At 27.3% G+C, this 20000-nt stretch overlaps 1 protein-coding gene across 2 annotated transcripts in view; it reads right to left on the reverse strand.

Moving 5' to 3' along the window:
* Positions 1–20000, reverse strand: part of LOC136831376 (uncharacterized) — a 1849518-nt gene that overhangs the window by 965681 nt on the left and 863837 nt on the right. The gene's annotated exons all lie outside the window — the stretch shown is intronic.

The following is a 20000-nucleotide window of genomic DNA, read 5'->3' on the forward strand; positions in this document are numbered from 1 at the left end:
ATCTCTAGCCCTTGCTAAGTTGAGTTTCAATCGCAATTGTCATGTCACAACCATCATCGTTATTAACAGACCTCACGGAAAAGACGCAAGTCATCCTTCAAGAATCGATGCAGCAGCCTTGCGTATCGCATCGCTTTCAAGTGACATGCAAGCTTACTCATTAATGCTTTGACGTACCTACGCTTGCAAGCTTTGAGCTTTGGAGTTGCCGTTACTGCCGAGTGTCGATCTGACGGAGGTAGGATCTGCCTGGCATCGATTACAGCGTAATAACGAAACTTTTAATCGCTTAATGAAAGGTATGGCTTATGCTTTAATAGCTTTATGTTCATCACTGACACTGGCACAAGGTATGCACAAAACAAAATCAACTACACATTGTATAAGTATAGAAATGAATCAGAATCATGGCAACTTCAAGGATATAAGTGTGTTTGCGTGCATGTATGTATGTATGTGTTTGAGTGTATGTAAGCTTGTATGTATGTATATTACATATATATGCACAAACATATGTATGTATATATATATATATATATATATATATATAAACATATATATATATATATATATATATATATATATATATATATATATATAGTAAATAAGGCAGATATATGTTTATGCAGACAACTTTTCTATAAATATGTATCATTTTAATGTTTATCTGCCCCATATATACCCCACTCTCTCATTCACACACGCACATTATATACAGTATATATATATATATATATATATATATATATATATATATATATATATATATATATATATATATATTTATTTATTTGTGTGTGTGTATAATATTAATGTCTAGACGCACGTATGTAATTACCTTATAAGCTGCAGAAAATGAATTTCCATATTATAACAGGTCGCTAAACTCTTTTTGGAAAAATTGTGAGAACCAAATGACATCTTAATAGTTTTTAATATCAATTATATCTGTTTAACTCAATATACATGAATTTTCAATTAAGTGTATGCACAGCCTAAATAATAGCCAGATATATCATTTACACGAATCCGAAAAATCTCATCACCCAAATACAAAAAAAAAAAAAATTAAGAACAGCGCAACAGATGTATATCATCCGGAAAACTGTGTTTAATTTTCATAACTGATTATTTCTAGACACACACACACTATATATATATATATATATATATATATATATATATATATATATATATATATATATATATATACATACATACATATACTTATATATATATACAATTATTTATATATTTTATACGTGTGCGTGTTTTATGCGAAAAATTGTCGTCACAGCTTTGGTATTTCAAATTCAAAATATATGATTTCCAACTATAATATGTAATGCAACAACTTTTAATCAAGTTTCCACGCTGTATTATTCAAGTAATTTATACATAACCACATAACCATATAAGCTCATCTACAAACCATTTGAAATTGAGTACTTTTACACTATAAATTCAGCATTTAGAATTTCTTTGCGTGCGCATTTGTGACAATATACCGTAAAATCCTCCTTCATGCCACATGGCATATTTCTGAAGATTTGACAAGAGATGTATTATAATTTACTACGGGAAAAAAGCTAATCTGGATTTAACAATCAGTCGGTTTTGCTAGAAGGATTCTACTTTTGCCAAAAAAAAAAAAAAAAAAAAAAAAACTCCTCGGGATAATTCACGTGATCAATTGTATTTTTAGTGCCTAACTAAGTTGTTGTGAGCTCATGTGAACTTGTGACTATAGTATGTATTGTATGTAAGGATATATGTATGTATAAAATAATGTATACATAATATACATATCTATATTATATATATATATATATATATATTATATATATATATATATATATATATATATATATATATATATATATATATATATATATATATATGTATTTGTATGTATACAGATATATATATATATATATATATATATATATATATATATATATATATATATATATATATATATATATATATATATATATATATATATAATATATATATATATATATATATATATATATATATATATATATATATATATATATATATATCTGTGTGTGTACGTATGAGTCTGCGATAATCAAATCCTTTATTACTGTCATGAATTGCTATTCTTATTTTTGTGCATTGTTTTTGCATTACAATCAATTATTTTCGAAGCCTAAACTGCGTGTATTCAAATGTAAACAGCAACTCCAATAATAATTATATAAATGAGCTCATTTCACATTAACGATTAAAAATCAGGGGTATAAATAAAAATAAATAAATAATATAAGAACGTATAAAATTAAAATAACGTGTTTTAAGATTAATGTTTTTAAGAAACAAAATGTTTTAAATGTAAATTTTTAAAAAAAGCTCACGCACACAAAATATATATGTTTAGAAAAATAAATATATAAATATTGTAAACAATTTTACACACACAAAGCACACATATATGTATATATGCATACATATATATATATATATATATATATATATATATATATATATATATATATATATGTATATATACACATATATATATATATATATATATATATATATATATATATATATATATATATATATATATATATATATAGAGAGAGAGAGAGAGAGAGAGAGAGAGAGAGAGAGATAAAACTTTAATATTAGCTCAAGAGGAAGGGAAATCCCAGAGACGATACAAATGAGAAAAATGTAAAATTTAAAATAACAAAACACAGCTATTTCTTGAGACATTTTAAATTGGAAAAAATATTTCCCATGTTCCAAATTAAAAGCAATAGCTTTTAATATTAAAAATACTTCACTGACGACGAACTTGTCTTAAAATTATGAAACAACAGTTAACTGAAATCACTGAAATCAAAGAATGACACTTCTTTCGAAAATTCCCTAACGTAAAAAGAATATGCAGCAGCAGACTCTAAAACATACATTAATGCACTAAAATTTTAATAAGCAAACTAATTCAGGATAGAAATATAAAAAAAAAAACAATGAACATTCCCAATATCTTAATATCAAAACTAAAAATATTTTGTTCATTAAACAAAAAATCTGTCTAAAACTAAACATTACATTTGTTTGAATTCAGTATCTTAAAAAAAAGAAATTAAAAGTAATGAAAACATGTAAATCATAAATAGCAAAGAAAACAGTACCGATCCACCTGGAAAGATGACCAGAAGAAATCAAAAATAATCTACGCGATTTAATACACACATTCTGTTGACGTATATCAAAACTGCATTTTAATTTACCTTTAACGCCTGAAATGTCTCATATTTGTGAAAATGATTATTTGTAAACGCTGAAATGCACACACATATATTATATTATATATATACTGTACATACATACATATACATATATATATGCATTATATATACAGATATATATATATATATATATATATATATATATATATATATATATATATATATATATAATATTCATAACTGCATAAAAACATGCACACTATAAATTTTTGTGTATACATATATACTATGTGTGTATATATAGTGTATTTATAAATAAAAATATTTATATATATATATGTACGTATATACAAAAATATACAGTATATATTAAGTATATATATTTACACAAACTCACACATACACGCATACACAAACACATATATATACACATATATACACACACTTCACGCCTGCGCTTGCATTTATAAACTCAACATATAAACAAACTTTTGCTTATCCTGACAAGGAGAGAGAGAGAGAGAGAGAGAGAGAGAGAGAGAGAGAGAGAGAGAGAGAGAGAGAGAGAGAGAGAATGGAATAATTTGGGTAGCCAGAAAAAAAGGTATGAAGTAATCTTCCGTAGAAGTGATAAACATTTTCACAATTTTTCTTTCCAAGAAAGAGAAGAGAAGTAGGAAGGGGGGATGCGGGGAAGGAGGAGGAGGAAGCCCCAGAGTAGAACAATGAGGAGGAAGTACTTGAAATCTGGAGGGAATTTCCAGGAAAGGCTGCTAGGAAGTGGCTGACGCCTAATAATTGCTTAGGTGGATCCGCTGCAGCCAGAAAACACTTTGGAGTTCCAAGAAGAGGGAATGCGACTTGCTGCTGGACCACGCATTAAATGACCTTTCGATTTTTCTCTCCGCCTCTTCACGGAAAAGGTCGACCTATCATACACCACATACATTCATTAGACTGAGCTCCTTTCCCGCCTTAAAAATGTATGTTTGTGTGTATTGTATGTATATATTTTATAAGTACATACACACATATATATATATATATATATATAATACATATTTATTTATATATAATTTATATATATATGGAAATGGCCAAAATCATGAAACTTATTAATTTTTCAAATCATAAATTTTAAAAATATCTCAAATTATCCAGGGCATTACAAATATGACGGTACCGGACGATGATAGGAATAAAATGACTAATACAAACTGTATTCTCTAAGAGCTAGTATTTACAAAAAACGAAATATGAAAGCAGAAAAAATTAATTTTGCCATTATATTATGCATTATATATATATACATAATATATATATATATATATATATATATATATATATATATATATATATATATATATATATATATTATATATATACACCATTAATCAAAGTTTATTCCCGGGTAATCTTAATATATAATCTTATTTATATACAGCATCTGTACATACAGACATGCCTCATTATACATACTGAAACATTAACCGAACAGTTATTGCTATAGATAATCTACTTAAAAAAAAATTCATGTTTACCTTTACCTGTAAATATAAAGAACATTCGCCTTCTTCATAATTAAATGAAAACTAACTGAATCCCTCCACTGCCACATGCATAACTACTCGTATTGTCCGCCAAATTAAGTATACATGAGAAATATCTAATAACATATTTCCATGACAGGTAGTCTGTTTGTGCAGTTTGTCAGTGTTAGCATTTATATTAATAAATGCATTTCAACTCGGCTATCATATTCCAAGTACATGGCATATTTTCCATGGGGTAAGTTTCTCGCTAAATATATTGCTATATTTTCATGGGCTTTTTCCGTTTTCCTGCCTATATAAAGCCATGTCAATGGTGGAATATTTGAGTCTCTGAAGTAGTGAGGAAAAATATAAAGGAATGGATACTAAACACTTACATAAACACACTGGCACACTTCTGACATATATGAACAAAACTCACAAAACATAAATGAACAAATACATATTTTACACATGTATATACATATATTGTTACTTCTTCTGTTACTGTTGGTATGAACAGTGCAGACTACTAACGATCTTAAGATATATTAATACTATTATGTAGGTAAAGTAGGCTCTTATTGAACTGTGTAATGGAAATCATTATTATTATTACTTTTAGCAGTTAAAGCGCTGTGTCCCGTCATGATGAGATTAATCTACCTAAATTGTACTTTTGTTTTTACAGAAGAATTATATATATATATATATATATATATATATATATATATATATATATATATATATATATATATATATATATATATATATATATACTGTATATATCTATATATATATATACATATATTTATATGTATTTATATATAGGCTATTATACTGTATATATATATATATATATGTATATATATATATATATATATATATATATATATATATATATATATATATATATATATATATATATATATATATGTTTGTATATGTATGTGTATATGTATGTATGTATGTATATCTATACATACATATATATATATATATATATATATATATAGATACACACATATATATATATATATCATTCTTAGTAAAACCAAAAGTACAATTTAGGTAAATTAATGTCATCATCACGGGATACAGCGCTTTAACTACTACAAGTAATAATAATAATGATTTCCATTTCACAGTTCAATAGGAGCCAACTTTACCTACATAATAGTATTAATATATCTTAAGATCGCTAGTAGTCTGCACTGTTCATACCAACAGTAACAGAAGAAGTAACAATATATATGTACTCTACTATGCTACCACAAATAACTATGCAATCGTAACTCCATAACAAAGAAAACTTCATCGGCGTAAAATCTTAAAATCTAGATTACAAATAAAAACAGAAACAGAAATCGGTCTAACCAGAGCTTACATAATTTTATGAGCAATATACAGACCCTGGCAAACCTTCCAGAAAGAACATTACTTTTTGATTAACACAATATAAAAGAAGCTTAGTTTTTTTATCAATATCAGAAGTGGTAGTGACAGTATGATTAACAGTATACGACTGCTATTTATATAATTAGCTTGAAGCTTATATCCTACAGCAGTAAGAGTTCAAGGAAATCATAGAGAAAACCATAAGAAGTAAAGCAGAAAAGGCGCTCCACCACCACCACCTTCATTGGAGTAAATATTTATTTACTTGTAAGCTTATCTGTAATAAATTGTTATTTTTCCTCTTTTCTCTTTCATCACATACTCGTATGAGTTTCATCTGTTTCTTTCATAACACTGTTTCAAGATTTTGAATAATAATAATAATAATAATAATAATAATAATAATAATAATAATAATAATAATAATAATAATAATAATAATAATAATAATAAGCGGTTACTAGTTAACCCAGGAATAACACTTGGGTAAAAGGGAACAGGTAAACAGATAGAGACTAAAACTATGAAAAGGAAAAAAGGCAGATTTTTCGACGTGAAAAGAATTTCAACATACCAGACGACCTTCAGCGCGTTATGACGTCAAGGTTACTACTACATGCAATCAAAAGTCCTATGCTTGGTTAATTCACATCGTATGGGCTACCATCTTTTCCCCAAAAATCAATGTTACCTTGAGAACGAGCACAATTACAGATATGTCGCGGTATTCTCCATCGACATATTCGAAGGTCAACGAAAAGGCGCCTAAATGGCCTACCTCACGACAGCACTTGCTTTTATAAACTACAAAATACTTACTTCCTGCCACATTTTTTATGGTGTTTGCAAACGAATCAAGTCGGAAGTTATGTTTGACCGGTGTCTGTGCGTGCATGAGCGTTACCAAGATTTTTCAAGAATAGATGAAAAAAATTTGATGAAGTTTGGCATTTGGATTATTTTTCTTAGGTGCCAGGCTACAGCATGGGAAACGAAACTACAGGATAGAATGAAGAACATCAACCCAGTCTATTCTAAATCTGTATACAATACTGCATATTATTATTATTATTATTATTATTATTATTATTATTATTATTATTATTATTATTATTATTATTATTATTGCTATAAATATACGCAGACTCTTTAATAACCATAACAAAATCTGTAATGATAATAAAAATATTTAGGCTTGTTATTGTCATTACTACAGTCATTGGCGGCTAATATAATAATGGAGATATGTCATAAATAATAATAATAATAATAATAATAATAATAATAATAATAATAATAATAATAATAATAATAATAATATTATTATTATTATTATTATTATTATTATTATTATATTATTATTATTATTATATTAATATTTCCAATTGAAAAATTTTAATAACATAAAAAAACTCGTTAAGCCAAACACACATTTCCCTTTGAATTTTGGGATTACAGATAACCTGCCACCCAAGGGAAAAACTAATAAGATTGAAAAAAATACACGAAAAGGTTAATGCTGTTGAAACCACTATCTCTTAAAGTCTCCTCCCTAATAATAATAATAATAATAATAATAATAATAATAATAATAATAATAATAATAATAATAATAATAATAATAATAATAATAATGATAATAATAATGACGAATGTAAATAAAAAAAGTCTAAAAATATCACCAGAAGTATTGCTACAAATTAAACAAATATAAAATATGGTGACAAATTAATCCCCATAAGTGTTTCAACCTCAGTATTTCAAATGTCAGAATATTTTCTAAATGTCTTAATAAAAATTAAAGGACTTGGATTAATTATTTTTGTATTTATAAATAAAACATACTTCAATTTCTATTATTAACAAAGATAACGACAGCAGGTTCCGAAGTACCGTTCTGCTAATAAGTTAACATTTTTTCCTAAACTATAAAATTACATCAATAAAGAATAGCATTAACAATAAATAACCATAATAGTAACATAATAACAATGCTATCATTATAATTATTGTTAATCCTAATGTTATCAATGTTACAAATAGATACAAATACTGTAGCAATAATAATAAAATCATAAATAATATAATTTTATTCTTGATATTATTGTTTTAACTATGGTAAATAGCAACAATCAAATTAATAATAATAATAATAATAATAATAATAATAATAATAAATAATAATAATAATAATAATAATAATAATAGGTAACACCTACTAGAAAGTCGTAATTAAATAAAAACGAAAATCTGTTAAAAAAGAAGATTTTTCCCCTATGAATTTAGTAATATTATAGATGACCTGATGCCATAAGAGAAGAACTCACAAGACAGAATGAAAAATGAAAATTTTAATACTGTTGACATCGATATCTCTTTTAATGTTACATCAACAAGAGATGGTAGCCTTCTTGATGATGATAATAATAATAATAATAATAATAATAATAATAATAATAATAATAATAATAATAATAATAATAATAATAATAGTTTACATAAGTAAAAAGTTTTATAAATACTGCCTAGAGTGTTGCTGTAAAGTAAAAAAAAAAAAAAAAAAAAAAGTGATTAGAATCACAGCGTATATAACTGTTTCAAATTCAGCGGTTCAAATGTCTGAATATTTTCCAAGGATCTAATAATAAACAAAGGACCTGGATTTATGGATATATGTATTTTTGATCTTCTGTGATGGCAATTTTCATTGGAAATTTTTTTTTCAGTTAATTATATATAAAGTCGTCTTCTCTGGATAAACGGAATTTTATGTGTAAGACAGCTTTAAAAAAAATCAGACCGGAAAAAAAATGGAAGGAAAATTTGATTAGCCGTTTGGTCAATAACTAAAACTTTTGGAAAAAGTCAAAATAACTTATAGAAATATTAATAATAATAATAATAATAATAATAATAATAATAATAATAATAATAATAATAATAATAATAATTCTACTAGAGTCGCCATAAAAAATTCACTGATGAATGATGGTAATGAGAATAAGAAAATTTCACGACAATATTTAATTTAGAAAATACATTTAAAAGACAACTTCATAATTTCTCCTCACAGCATAAACAGAACATAAACTAAGATATTCATCAAAAAGAGGAAAAGATTCATGTTATAAAAAAGCAATGCTAAAGCAGACAAAATTTTACTTGCAAGCTATGTATTCAGCAGTTTCAACTGCCATTTTTCACGTGGACAAATAAAACCCGGTTCGTAAGGCATCCCTTAATCTACAGTAATCGCAATATTTAATGGGGGATAGAATTATAGATGGTATGGTTTGCTGATCATCCCGAATACTTAGCAGGAGTCCTAGATTCCGAAAGATTTCTGAATCATATAATCACATGCTCCTGAGCGTTAAGAATACAGACAAAGGCAATTGGAGTGTTGGAATAAAAATTAATTTGGATGGGAGCTATGGGTAAGAGAAGGGTTAATCAGGTTTTGATATCGTAAGTAAGATCGGCATGAGACTGAAAGAAACTAGTTAGTGAAAACTGACGAAACTTCTTGGGGAAAGCATAAATGGTATGCTCGCATTTAGAAACACCAATCCTTTTACTAAATGACTATTATAAACATTTGTCCTATTACTTTGATATATCAAAATAGGATATCGGATGAATATCAGATTCAAAGAACTACACACACACACACACACATATATATATATGCATATATACATATATACAATATATACGCACACACTTATATATGTGTGTGCGTATGTGTGTTTGTGTGAATGTATACAAAAAACAATAGAAATTGTCGAACTATATTGATATGGACATGTCTTCTGAATGCTTTTTCGTCGCTGAGAAACAATAATTGACTACTATATATATATATATATATATATATATATATATATATATATATATATATATATATATATATATATATATATATATATATACTGTATATATATATATATATATATATATATATATATATATATATATATATATATATATATAGTTCCGTAACTCAGTGGTTAGCGACCTTGGCAACCAGCGGAGATCATAGTTCGTTTCCTGAAAAACCATTGTGTTACTCTTGACTTAACCAAACAATAAATTAGATATCTGGTGGTTAGCTGGCCGTAATGGATCACAGTTTAACCTGTAAAGAACCTCGTAAGAAGTAATACAGTGATGTATGTAGTGAATACCAATCTTCTCGGCCACCATTTTAGATCTTTAAAACTAACCTCTTCTGTCGGCATCCACTCTTTGTTAATTTATATTCACACGCGCACAAACACACACACACACACACACACATATATATATATATATATATATATACATATATATATATATATATATATATATATATATATATATATATATATATATATATATAATCTAACGTAAACATCCAACTTTAATAACCACAATTACCTCTTAAATTCTCAACTTATTTTCGATTCCGATTCATGACCAGATGGTAGGAAATCGAAAATTCCCAATGTCACTCTAGCTATTAAATATAAACGCACATAAATACACGCAATATATATTTATATTTACGTGTATGTATCAACACATACGCACAGACTGCTACACAATCACACAATCGAACATACATCCATTTATAAATTACACACACACATATATATATATATATATATATATATATATATATATATATATATATATATATATATATATATATATATATATATATGTGTGTGTGTTTATATATTAAATTTGGTTTTATGGTAGTGAGCAACTACCACAGTTACATAGTTAAGCTACTGAGAGAACAAATACTCAATATGACACTATACAATTTTCCTTCAAATTGTTCAGAAACTGGTTATCCAGTTATTTCTAAAGATCCTAATACTGTCAAAGTTGAAGAAAGAAGATCTAACTAAGTAATAGCTTATTAGTCAATAATTACATTTATTTCATATGAAAACCACTGTTATACAACTAGGAAGTAAATCTTGGGAGGTGTTACCCGTCAATATCCAATCTTGCCTATAAACCACGTTACTATTCCCTACGGTTTTAATCTTTATAAGACTACGTTAACAATAGCTATTTTTATAGCATTTTACATGTACTTCAGGCTACAAGGCATCGCCATGCCCAGCTAATTGTATAACTTTTGCCTAAGAAGTATAATTTTCTGCTGAAGTAATGAGTAATGTTATAGCATGTTTTCGAAACTTGATTTTGTTTTCAAAACTTTATTTAAGGATTTCAATCCTTGCTCGAAAAAACTTGCTTCATTAACAAAAAGAGCCCAGGAATTATCATGAGATAAAGATTAAGCACTACTGATCGAAGATGACTTGCAAGTTCTTCTTGCCAATAAAGCATATGAGATCTACAAACCCTACGAATTTTCTTGACAGAAAGTTGTGAAACAGCTGTTTAAATATATATATATATACACATATATATATGTGTGTATATAATGTATATATATATATATATATATATATATATATATATATATATATATATATATATTTATATATATATACATATATATATATATATATATATATATATATATATATATATATATATATATTCTTACCAGAAAGTTGTGAAACAGCTGTTTATATGTGTATATATATACACAGATAAACATATACATACGTGTGTGTGTGTATGTGTGAGTAGGAAATAGCCATGTTGTGCGCATAATTATCTCTGGTTCATGACTTAAAAGGAGCCACCACATTAGTAATAATATATATATACATATATATATATATATATATATATATATATATATATATAATCTAACCAAATTAAAGATGTATAACTTAAGGATAATTATGAAAGTGGAAGACACTGCATTTACTAGGACTGCATTATTTTTCGCCAACGAAATGGTATGGAATGTCTGACTTTCATCTACCAAAAGTTATTTTCATAACAAAGTTTCAATAAGAAGCTGTGTGACTATTCCAAATTTACTTTTATTTACTCCGTGTGCTTTTAAATGTAACACTGACGATAACGTATTGTTTGGTAAATCAAAATTTATTTAAAACAATTAAATTCGAAATTCTGGGGACTTCTCATAACTATTGTAACGTGGTGATGAAATTACACTAAATAATACATTATAATCAATATATACATAAACTTTTGTTATACAAATTACAGAATTATAATAAAATTCTCTATCATATTTTAATACTTTCTAAAGGATGGCGATTGTTTTAACTTGAATATATTATATCAGTATTTTTGCCAATATTCAAATGCCATTTACTTATGTTTTCTATATTACATGAAAATTATACCATGTATTTCTTAAAATCGAGGCAGATATACTTTTGTATTTTGCACGTAAACTCTTACATCGTCTCATAAAATGGATATTTTCTAAAATATAATGTATGTCACCTCTTCAACACTATATTTTAATACGAATACAGCATACAGTAGTCCTCTCTGCTTATCACATACTTAGGGGTTAAACCTTCTCAGGGGTGGCAAAATCTACTAAGTAAAGACTTTCCGAGATACTCAACTAAGAAGCCATTCTCTATCATTTTTTGCTTAAATTAAGGTGTAATTTACACTTGCCACCCAAGAGGTTTACCTCTTCAGCACACAGCAATCATTGCCATGTAACTATAATAAATAGAGAAATCTGACATCTCAAGGGGATACTGATCTGCTATACCATACCATACCGTACATAAACTGTACTGTATAATATTTTTAGTTACATAAAATTATAGTGCTTCCGAAACAGTCAACAAAAGGGTAGAGGGGGAAAAAAGAAAAGCCAAACACATTTTTTTCCTTAAAACGTTCAAAGACGATTGTTCCTCTCCGCATTTTACTACTTCGTATCCCTACCCTCTCAAAAAAAAAAAAAAAAAAAAAAAAAAATCGTCACGCTAGCGGCATATCAAATCATGTCGCGATCTAAACGCCTAAGAAAAAGAAATGAAACAGAATAAGAAACTAAATTCCTAGAAATAAAAAGATGTAAATTTTCGAAGAAAATTTCTTGTTCATAGACTGTATTTGTTAAAAACCCTCGTAAAATTATCCATTTCATCCACATTGTATCATGCGATGTCCTTTTTCGTCAAGATATCTACCTGGTTAGAGGCATTTTATCATATTTATTTCCAATTCTCTCTCATATATATATATATATATATATATATATATATATATATATATATATATATATATATATATATATATATATATATATATATCCCAAAGCAAATCAAAGTCCTTCAAAAGAAGGCATCGTGCTTACCCCATACAAATGGGAAAAAAGCACAGTAAAAGAAGAAGATATATATAACTGCCTGTTGAACAATATTAATTTTATTCGTTAAAGAAACTACGACGTTACGCAATGTATGACATACTCTACTAATGCGTATAATATATGTGTACGAAGCTGGTGCTGACAAAACACTCCTTTGATGGGATGCACAATACACGTGCTTCTCTATCCTTATTTCTATAATGTCACTCTCTCTCCTTTTCTGAGGCTCTGATTCAAATCAAGGAAATTGAGATTGACATATTCAAAGTATTGTAAACGCAAGAGTTTCAGATGTGCGGAGGGAATGCAAAATGTTGGAATTGCAAAGGCGTGCTTCATGAACACAATATATTTATTATAAAATTTAAGGCTCCAAAAAAAATCACGTGCGAAGGAATTTCATGATATAAGAAATAGGGGAAACTACATACACTCAGACACTTGGTGACGATTCATTATCATGCTAAGGACATATCAACTAAAGGCCCGGTCAGGAGCAAGAATCAAGGTCTTGGATAAATCTAAAAAAATTTTATGAAATTTAAATAAAGCCGCAAATTCAAAAGTCACAGAGGGATATTACACATAAAAATGAAAAGATCCAGCCTAAAATTTGACGTCCTTATAATTAAAATGAATTCAACTAAAATGAATTCAACTAGTCATAGCTGGTAAGGCCATTCATGAAAATCTCATAAAACCACGATACAAAATAAGCTAATATCAAAAGTCAGGGTATATAAACTTAGATTCATCAAATGGACTTGCAACTGAAAAAATAATTTAGGGATCGTTTTTATACATCAAAAGGAAACAACGAAACGGTCTTTTGCAAAGTTCGCTTCAGCAACACTTACTCCACGTTATCGAAGTTGTCAAGGAATTAACCCCCTTTCTGTTGGAAATCTAAAACTTAGGCTTCAAGTGACCTATTTCCTCGGAATCCTTTGAAATATATACATATACATACATACATACATATATATATATATATATATATATATATATATATATATATATATATATATATATATATATATATATATATATATATATATATATATATACACACATACATACATACATATACGTCATATACCAAATTTACATATCTGCGCAAAATATTTATCAGTTTTTTATCTAAATTTGCTCACACCTTTAATGCAAGAAAAAAGACCTACATACACTAAAATTTTCTAGTAGTACGTTACCAAAAGTTATGTTAAATGTCAACTGCAAAACATACAGTACTTCAATGTGTCATTACCTTTCATAAATCATACAAACACTACACACGAAAGCTTAACTACATCAAAGCAACTCAAAATTTATCCTTAACTAGTATTCTTTACACATACACGTTGAGAAAAGTACCAGTATAGATTTAATTTAATTTGTTCACAGAAGAGCGGCATTAGATTTCGAGCAAAATAATTCAGCATCTGAAATGTCTTGATCTTTGAGAAACGAATTTGGACGGAGGTTCCCTACTCACCCGTCTGTCTCTGTGCAGGGTACTGATTTATTTCCAAGATATTTCGTGTACGGCAAACATAGTCCATGGAAATTTTTATTACATTTTGAAAGAATTTTTTTCACAGATGTGAGTGCATTTTTTAAAATTATTTATTAATTTATTTATTATTGCTTATGATTACAAAAAAATTAAGAAACCCTGTCCGGAGGTAACGAATTGCAAGAAAGACGCACATTAATGAACTTTAACAAATGAATCAGCAAAATAATAAATCTGAAAGGAAACCTTATTCGCCTTCACAAAATAGTAGCGACGCAGAAATTGCTAAAAATGCAGCATTATATCATCGTTATTCCGACTTTTTTTTCCTGAGCTGAGAATATTTGACCGTCAATGAGCAAGACTTTAATATCTGATACAGAGTCGTTGCTGGAGAGCTAAAGAGGAGACATCCCCGTCAGGCATTAATAAATAGCAAATATGGGAAAACAAAGCATTACAGTCTTATATTCTTAAAACGACAAAAATTATACATCATACACGTCCAACTATTTTATTGCATTCAATCTCACTGTTCAAAACTGTAAAGCTTAAGGAATAAATAAATGACGAGGTCTCATTTCCAAACAGACCATCGTCATCCATGAGGTGAATTCCAGAAAACTGCACACAAGGACTAGCTAACCTTCGTTAAGCTTCAAAGCAAAAAGCCATCAAAATGTCCAGGACCATATTGACACTGAAACCTCGGAACATCTCTCGCTCTCAAAACAAATAAAAGACTGAAAACAAATGGAAAAGCCACAGCGATTATTTTACGAAATATGCTGGCAAAGATTTATCAAAGAATTATGAAGATCTTAAGAATAGGGTACGTAAGTTTCCTTGACCTGCATTTTATAATCTAAGGTCTTCAATATTTTTACCTTAATAGCCCTAGAATCCTATTGATAAGTCCATCTATCGACTAAAAGATACGACAAATAAAAATAAAATAAAATAAATTAGTAGGAAAAATATAATAAAATAAAAATAAGAATACACTGTTGGAAGTGTTGAGAGAAAAATATTTTCTGTGGATAAATCCCACATATTTTCAGTGTGCAAATGAATGATTAAAGTACAACATTTTTAAATGATATACACAGATCAGCTAATATACTAAACCAGAATCAAACTTTAAAAAATTAAGCCTCAATCCAGTGAAAATTTTTCTTATGATTTTCAATACATATTTCACTCACAAAGAAGCGGTTTTCACGCTGCCTAAAAAAATGTCAAAAGTGTTAATTAACGATCACTTCTAAAATATTTTTAGAACACAAACGCGACCACAGACACACATATACACTTCCATTAATTAATTTCTAGTTACAAAGACATACCTGGAAAAAAACGAATCTCCTAAAGTAATTAATATAAACACATAAAAGTATATATATACATGTATACATATATGTGTGTGTATACACACATTCATATATATGCTAAATATTATACAATATACAGTATATATATATATATATATATATATATATATATATATATACTATATATATATACTATATATCTGTATAATATTTAGCATATGTGTATATATACTGTACATACATACACACATACATATATATATATATATATATACATATATATATATATATATATATATATATATATATATATATATATATATATATATTTACATATGTACACGTATACATATATATATACTTTAATGTGTGTATATTAATTACTTTAGAATATTCGTTTTTTTCCGGATATGTCTTCGGAACAAGAACTTAATTAATGGAAGTATATATGTGTGTCTGTGAGTGCGGTTGTATTCTAAAAATATTTTAGAAGTGATCATTAATATTATACTATATTTTATATATATATATATATATATATATATATATATATATATATATATATATATATATATATATATATATATATATGTATATATATATATATATATATATATATATATATATATATAAATAACCCCGTTGCCTAGTGAGACGGTTCGATTTCGATTCACATTTCACTAAAGCGCAATGTCTTTCTGTTGACTTAAGCAATGAATGATGCATTTGTTAGTCAACTGTGGTAGAGTACTGCAAGGAAGCGCGAAAATATTAGGCTCGCACCATTAAACCAAAAATTGTTAGGAACGGGAATGGGAACAACTTTTGGAGCCATCTTTTCATTGTAAAAAGCCATTGGATCAATCTGTAATATAAGTGTGTGTGTATATGTGATATATATATATATATATATATATATATATATATATATATATATATATATGTGTGTGTGTGTGTGTGTGTGTGTGTGTGTGTGTGTGTGTGTGTGTGTATAACTGAATCACGAAAATGTGGAACGTGATGAATATATAAAGACAAAATCCACGAAGGAAAGAGAACCAATGGAGTGCAGCAAGAACTTTCAACTTATAGTCATTTACTTGGCTTGGCATGTGTATGTCTATACATATATATATATATATATATATATATATATATATATATATATATATATATGTATATATATATATATATGTATATATATATATATACACATACACATACAGGGTAAATATATATATATATATATATATATCTATATATGCAAACATACACACAAAAATATATATACATACATATATACTATATATGCAAACACACAAATATATATATATATATATATACACACACACACATATATATATATGTATATATATATATATATATATATATATATATATATATATATATATATATATATATATATATATGATAATTTCATAAAAATTTAAACAAGCAAATAAGGATGTTGTGAAATGATAATACAACATAAGGTTACAACAAAGGATAAACGACTGGTGAATAACAGTACTTATTTTAATAATGAGTAATATACTTGGCTGCCACTGCCCAGTTTAAAACCACCACCAATATTTTTGTTTTGGGTCACTTGACCTATCCAGTTTTACATAAAATTAATTTCACGTTATTATTAGTTTATTTTTAAATATAAAGATAGATTATTAATTTAAAATAGACCTCACGATTAATTTGAAAATCCCCAAATCGGTTAGGCAACAAGCAATCCAAACTTATAATCTTTTACTGTTGCTCAAAAACTAAGATTATACCAATCTCAGTTTAGTTTTAATTAAATAATATATATCGGAGGTCAATTGTCTGTGGTTTATATAATGACGTGCCACAATATATCCTTTCGCTGATATTCTGATCAAGCATACATGTTTCACGCATAGGGAAGTTTTCCATTATATAACAATATATAAATTTCTCCAAAATCATTGCCGTTGACAAATTCTAACATGCACGGTACTTTCAAACTCCCTCCTCTGAAAACTATAGTTTTAATTATCACTGAAGCGATTTAAAGGCATAAACTACAAAAAGATCTGCTTGAATTGTCCCAACTTCTAAACAATGTTATCCGCATATAATCTTTTCAACACTGACCCGACTCCTTGGCAAACTAAAGAAAATATTTGTTAAATAAAATAAATCTTCGACTCCACATCAGTGTAAAGTCCACATTAATTTTTCTACAATATTAATTGTTTAACTGCTTTTTTGTGCAATTTCTACCGCAGAAAACCAATTGAAAAAACGCTGGCATCTTAAAAAATGGTCCAATAAATTCATGTTTAATTTTGCCAATACTTTGGGCAAATTCTACAAACAAATCTTCGTTTAAAACGGACTTGACTCAATTCAACCGCAAACAGGACTATAAATACTCTTAAAAATGCTTCAACTCCTATAAAACTTCAACCTTAAATAACCGTTTAGTAATACTGTGTCGATTCCTAAATAAATTCTGCTTCTCAGAGTCAACATAACTGCTTGACTATTAACTTCAAATAAAATGACGATGGCATCCTTACTGAAAGTGAACGCTTTAGATGGTCCTACTAATAACCTGGACATTCTGAACAAACATAAGACCAAGCAAAAACCTGAAAAAAATTGTCCAAGTTTTTATATAGTGTCATTGAGTCATATCACTTATCCTGCAACTAATATAATTCTATTGATATACACTAAAACGTCAAGATCATCCTCAAGACTAGCACCTTTCGTCATTTTTCCTGATAAAAATCTGGATCACATCAGAAGAATCCTAAATCATAATAGCATCAAGTTCAGCTGAACTTGGGAAAATAGCGACATAAGACTTCATGTGCGATCATTTTATGACTTGTGACTTTAAACCAAACATAAGGATAACAACAATTACTCAATGTCATAACAAAAAGTTACGACTAACGAAAGTAAGACTAGGAATAAGGATAGACTTCTGACGTTAATCAATGGTATAAACTTATGACCTGAACCTCGTTTCACGTAAAACCAAGAACTAAAAAATTATATCCACACACTGGAAATCTAATCCCTCACTCAATGAATCTCTGATTAACAAACAAAGCTTTATCTTTAAATATTTGTAAAAGTTTGGAGAAATGGTGAGATTTTCCTGTTTTTTTTTTTTAAGACATTAGGACACATAATCATTTTTATTATATAACTTCCTTCAGTAACATTTCACTAAAAATAATCCATCAAAAGGCTATACTTGATAGGCCTATGCGCAAGCTGTGTGGATGCTATAAAATAGATTAAAGTTGATATGCATGAGAGAGAGAGAGAGAGAGAGAGAGAGAGAGAGAGAGAGAGAGAGAGAGAGAGAGAGAGAGAGAATAGCTGATGCAAGAATAGAATAAAAAATATCTAACTAAAATTAACAGTAAAAGGATAAGATTATTATGCTTACTATTAACAACAAAGAATTATAATCAACACAAGAGTAAAAATGTTATGAGCCATTAAACTGAATGAAGATATTAATATTTTCAGATTCAGAAAAACGAAGAGCCATTAATACGAAAACTGATTGAAAATACAAAATAATAATATTAATGTACGTCAGCACTACAGAAATATTAGACAAAATCATACAATGCTGTTTTTATAAACAAATATAATAATACAAGATTACACAAATAAACACACACGCACACATATATATGTATATATATA

This window comes from Macrobrachium rosenbergii, chromosome 48 (genome assembly GCF_040412425.1).
Source record: "Macrobrachium rosenbergii isolate ZJJX-2024 chromosome 48, ASM4041242v1, whole genome shotgun sequence".
NCBI classification, from domain to species: Eukaryota; Metazoa; Arthropoda; class Malacostraca; order Decapoda; family Palaemonidae; genus Macrobrachium; species Macrobrachium rosenbergii.